Source organism: Uloborus diversus, chromosome 4 (assembly GCF_026930045.1).
Source record: "Uloborus diversus isolate 005 chromosome 4, Udiv.v.3.1, whole genome shotgun sequence".
Lineage (NCBI taxonomy): Eukaryota > Metazoa > Arthropoda > Arachnida > Araneae > Uloboridae > Uloborus > Uloborus diversus.
The window spans coordinates 97,656,400-97,662,808 of NC_072734.1; positions in this window are offsets into that span (position 1 = coordinate 97,656,400).

Below are 6,409 nucleotides of genomic sequence, written 5' to 3' on the forward strand. Positions count from 1 at the left end.
ACTGCCGCTCTGAGTTGACGTCACAATTAACTGTACTGTTACCGGTAACAAGATGAATTGTCTTCTTAGAAACTATCTAATTTTCGTGTGTTTAAATTTGAAAAGCACAAGTTGTATACAGGGGCGTGCATAGAAATTTTGGGGCCCGTCACAAATGACTTTTACGGACCCCCTCCATATTGTTCCCCCCCCCCTTACGTCCCAACATATATTTCACCCCTCATTTTAAAATCCCGGGACCTTTTCAGGCTCGGAGCCGGGTCAACAGGTGTCCCTCCTCCCCCTCCCCCACCCCGTGCACGCCCCAGGTTGTATAGATTTCGTTTTGTGTCTATAATAATGGTAATAATAATAATAATAATAATAATAACAATAATAATAATGACAATAATAATAACAACGACGACGACGATGATGATGATGATGATGGTAACGACAAAAAAATATGATGATGATGGTGGTGGTGGTGACGATTATAATGGTGATGGTGATTACTATTATATGATACATAACAATTGTAATACTGGTTCTTATTGTAAGTGAATCTCATACTATTTTTGATGAAACATGCATTTATTGGGCACTCACATAACAACGTAGTACATCAAAATCTCCAAACTAAAACTAAACACAATTTTTTAAACATTGTTTTCAACTCGCGAGCGCTTTACTCGCCACTCTCTTCACTTTACTTCTTCATCTTATCACCAGTGCCCTCCATTTGGAATAGGGAAAGTAACTTTTTCTTACATTATAATAACAATAATACATCACAATAGAAAAATAATAATAATAGTAATAAGAATAACTCTGGTGTTAATCATAATAATAATACATATCAAAAATATAATAATAAAAAGAATTAGAATGATAATACTAGTACTAACTAATTTAACTGTACATAATAATAATAATAATAAACTAATAATAATAGTAATAATAATACATAATTCAACCTGAATAGACAAGCTTATACTACAACGATTCTTATCTTTTGAGACTTCTCATATATCATACTTTGAGTTTAGATTTCATACATAACAACAATATTTAATTTATCCTGCTACACCTATTATAAGCCTCAAAATCCCACTTTTCTTATAGCAGTATTTATCTGTAGATGTTGATGTTCAACAGATAGATATTTTCTTGGAGAGAAATGCAAATTATGAGGATAGCAATACTTGCTCAATTCCTAATAAAGAAGTTGAACTATTCATTACAATGAAATCGAAAAGCGATGGGCCAAAGGGAAAAAAAGAAAAGAAGAGGGGGAAAAAAGGCTTTAAAAAGTGAAATAATGTTTCTGTGTTTCTAATCACCAATTATCCTTTATGTATTTTCAACGGAATAAACGTCACCTGTTTTCCTCCACCTGTTAGCTATTAAATATTTCCCCATCCATCTGCTCCAGAATTCAAAGGGTGTGCTCCTGATTGAGAATTTTCATTAATCAAATGCTTCATTAATATAATTAGCATGCTGATATGAAGTCACACTTACTCAAGGTGTTTCTTTTGCGCAAACAGATAACAATTATCTGAGAATGATTGACTAAAACTTTCATTCCAAAGAGAAAATGATTTCAAAATTTAGCTTCATAATATTGGTGCTCGTATTCGGAGATAATACACCCGTCAATGAATGTTGCAGCAAAAATATTATCTCCCACGAAATGCGGTTAGTGAGTTCTCTCGTTCTCTGCGAAGAAAAAGTATTCATCATGATAAAAATAGTAAATTTGATAAATAAAGGGAATTAACGATCACAACTAATGTACTCGAATCATGATGAAATGCATTCTTAAGTCAATACTTTAACTTCTACCCGAAAACATGTAAAATAACGCGAGTTCTATCATTTTCATGATCACAGGCAGTAAAAAAAAAAAAAAAAAGACTTCAAAGCAGAATTGAGTAGCAAAAATCAAGTGCTTTTAACCAATACTTTTAAATTAAAGCAAAAAGTTTAATTCTTTCTCTAAATAGCATCAGTAGAATTAATTTGTGTAGCTCAATATAATAAGTCTTCCCCAAAATTAGGAATGACATACCAAAACAGCAGTACGTTGTCACCAGGTGTGCAAGTTACCAATCCTAGTATGCTAATAACAGTTGCGTACCTAGGTTGGGTGACATTCAGGGCGGTAATTTGTGGTGTCGCCCCTTCCCGCCCGCACACATATAAACGTAAAAAGGGAAAGAAAAGAGATTTTTAATGCTTTAAATAAAACATGAGATTCATGCAATCTCCTAGTGTGTTTGGAAAAGGGAGGTACGGGAGAAGTCCTAGGAATTTTTTTGATATTGTAGCTCTTAAACGCATCTTTAGAAAAACTTAGATAATGTTTCGTGAAGGAGAGGCTCGAGGGCCCACCCTGGGAAATTTCTCGAAATTGTAGCTCTTAAAACGCAGTTTTAGAAAACTTTGGTAATGTAGCGGGGAGAAGAGGATCGAGGGTCCACCCCGGGAAATTTTTGTAATTCATAATCTTAAAAGACATTCTAGACTATATTTGATCTGGAGAATGCTATGGATTGAAGAGGTTTGCGATTATTTAAAATATTTAGGGACATTTTCTAAATTTAAGTATTTATATTTTTTGAAAAATTGAAATTCCTCTTTGGATGTCAACCCCCTGGTGACACCAGGGGCGGATCGCTTATTCCCCCCCCCCCATTTGTGGTGATGCCTCCGGTTAATACTGCTTTAATGAACTAAACTCTACACCAACAAAACAATCGAATTCAGAATGCGTTAGTATTTTCCATTTAAGCTTGCTTAGTTGATTTCCTCTAGAAATAAAGCAGTTAAAAAACATAAATTCTAACATTTCTCAATTGTTTTAAAAATCCAAAAAACGTTTCTTCAATTATTTCAAATCCTCATTTCTGCAGATACTGCACTTTACCTTCCTACGGCAATATTACACTGATAAATATTTGTCGAATCCGTTTAATCATATATCTATAATTATAATTTATAGCACGGTGGACCATGCAACTATTTCGAACGTGGTTGCTTCCGACAAATCGATCGAGAGTCAATATATGAAAAATCTCGAAAGGATAAATACACAGAAAATTAAGTATGATAATGAAAAATTCAAATACCGGATTTAAAAATGGGATAACTAAAGAGGAAATCCTAATAAATTATGGAAAATTTTTAATTATCAATTCAAAAATCCAAGTGATAAACGAAAAATTCTTACAACTGGTTGAAAAAAGAAATGAGATTTTAAAAAAGAAACAGCCCTACAATTGAGGAACAATTCTAACAAATAGTCAGAAAACCAAATGATTAAAAAAAGTGTTATAGAATCATCATATATATATAATAGCCAATGATCAAGCAATGCTCCTGACGTCATCAACAATGGAACTCGCGCCACGGCATGATAACTTGATAATATGTTTTGGTAATGTTTAACATGCAGGGAAAGGGTTTATTCTGACAAGGCTGAATTGAATCCAGTAACTTAACTGTTTTACTGATAAGACTGTCACTTCAGGGGAATGAAGAAACGAAAAAGTGGTCAACAAAGAACGCTATTTACTGGAGTTTAGGGTTAAACCACTGGAATTAGGGTTAAAATGTCAACTATCAAAATATCACCAAACAGGTAATTGCTTCGTTCAAATGCAGAAGCAATTTTCACCCGTCATATCTTGACGGGCGATTTTCTAATATTTTAATAACTTATTAAAAATTAATGAAGAAATCATAAAATTAAATTTAAAAAAATAAATATCTAAATAAAAGAATAATGTGTCATGACTGATTAAACAATACTTAATGACTATCGTGGAAAATTCTAGTTATTAAGGAAAGTTGTAGTGAATGAGAGAAAAATCCTAATAAATGAGGAAAATTTATAAATTATAAAGGCTGATTAAAAAATCCTTGTGAAAAATTGAAAATTTCTAACGGCTTATTGAAAATATCTAATGACTAGTAGAACAACTTGTCTAGTGACTAATAACTCAAACGCTAATTATTGGTTTAAACTTTTAATAACTAATTAAAACCCTATTGACTAATTGGACTCATAATAATTAAAGAAAAATTCTGATTTAGGTATCACAAGCGGGAGGAAAATTTACCCGAAAGCCTAGTCGCTTGCAAATCAAGCGCAAAGTATAGAACACAGATGATGAGCCCAGAGCATCAACTATAAAAATCATTGGACTGAATGCATTCCTAAATTGCTTGCAGCAGTAATTCTTTTACTATTTAATAACTTGATTTATTTTATACCATTTTATTTTATTATTTAATTATTTTTTTTTAGTATCAATCGTGTGATTTACAGATCAGTTCAGTGTCACTGAGCTGAACAATAATTGAATTACAGTCAATTCTCAATAACTCGAAGTCCCAAGGGACCGGCTCAAACGTTCAAGTTATTGGTTCGAGTTATGAAAAGTTTCCCGACACTCTAAAAAGTTTGGGACCCGATGAAAACTTCGAGATAAAGAAATGTTCGAGTTATTAGCTTCAAGTTATCGAGATTCGACTGTTTATGGGTAGAGTGACAAGACGCGAGACCTACAGTTATAATAACGAATGATGATATGAATATGAGACTATTTATCCTATGTTTAAGTTTATCATTTGTAAAGAAAAAGGTACACTGTTAAAACTGCAGGTTGCATATGGCACTTTTAGGATAAAATGTTGTATTACCAGATGAATCTCCTAAGGGTGCCATTTTACCACCTATGGCAATCTTAAAGGCGCCAAGGGGAGCCAAATGGTACCCTTAGAGTGTCCATAGAGTGCCATACGGAGCCAACTCGTACCTGTAAAGGCTCCATTGGGGTGACTTAGGGAGTCAAATGGCACTCACATACTGTTCCGTTTGTGCAACAACGTTTCACTCTAAAATGTTCCATATACAACCAGCAATTCAGTGTACCACAGGTGGTACATTTAACTGACATTTCACAACTATAAACCCACGGTTGTATCTAATGGGCGAGTGTTTAGCTCAAATTGACACTGAAAAAAAGCATAAGCGATTTCTCACGATTGTATACGAGAGTGTCTTCACAGAACATATTTTACAAAACGCAACTTATTCCTTTATGATTAAGAACGATGATCTTAAAATGATGTCTCCCGAGGCAAATGATCCTTATCTACCCACGCCTGCCATTATGCTGTAGAAGGCGACGATCCTCAGAGATCTTCGCAAATGATAGCCTCCTGATTTGCGAAAATGCAAATGAAAGGGCCCACGTAGATCGCAAATGACATGGGGATGCAACTGCGTGGGGCTGAATGTCAGGAACTGCGCTACTCGCGACAGCTGTTTGTGTGCTAATTGACGCCTTTCCTAGCGATAGGGTGGCACCCACGTGCCATGTAGGAGCAGGCTGCTGATTTAAACTTTTCTTTCTACTTTCTTAAGTATGTGAACTGGGTGGCGAAAGGAGTTGAGTTGAATTTTAAGTAATTTTTAAATGAATCCAGCAATGTAACGGAATTAAGTGTAGTTATGCCACCTGAAAGAGTTAAATAAGTATGATTTTGTTTTCTATGCAATTTTCCTTTCTAAAGGGACTGTGTTTGAGGCTTTGCCTTTTTCACACTTCGCGCGATATCCCGATATAGCACCCATTTACTTATGAAGCACCTTCATCAGCCACGAGAATTACGACACCCAGTTTTCCCACCAGATGGAAGCACGTGGGCTCTCTTCGATGCGAAACTGCACTAGGAATTTGATTTTGCCTAGACTACCCAAAATCAATCGAAGATATACTCATTTTCTTTCTTAGGTGTTTCGCCTAAAGCTCTATTACAGCCCCTCCAGATTGACTGCGCACTAAACGAGGGTTTGATAGTCTCTGGATACTGTACCTTTGCAAGAATTGCAAGCAAATAGGCTGGTAAGTATTTGCCTGCAATTCTGACATAGCTTCGGTTATATTTGCTTATATGCTCCAGGAGCCTTCCTAACAATCAGGAAGGTGCCAAACTGTTATTATAAACACATCTACGTTTTCTTGGAAACTTCCTGTTTTATTCCAAAAACGTGACTGTCGTTTGGATTAGGAAGGTTTCTGAATTCTACAGAAAGAGTTCTGGTTAATTTCAGGAAGGTTACTGACTTTTAGTGAAAAAATTCTCTGTTTTTTCCAGATGTGCTACTAGCAGAAATTAAGCACACCAGCTGCCCATCATTTTCCAGGACCGTTCATGAATTTTTTACATTGTGAAAAAAGCTTGTATTAGCCAATTTTTTAACTTTTTTATAGTCAAATACGTAAGTTTCGGCCAATCAATTATTTAGTGATTATAGAGGAAAAGGTGTAAATATGGGCACCCTTTCCTAGAGGCTAAGGGGTTACTAAAGACTGGCGGTGAGGACTGTATATGGTGCCATTTGCCATTTACTAAT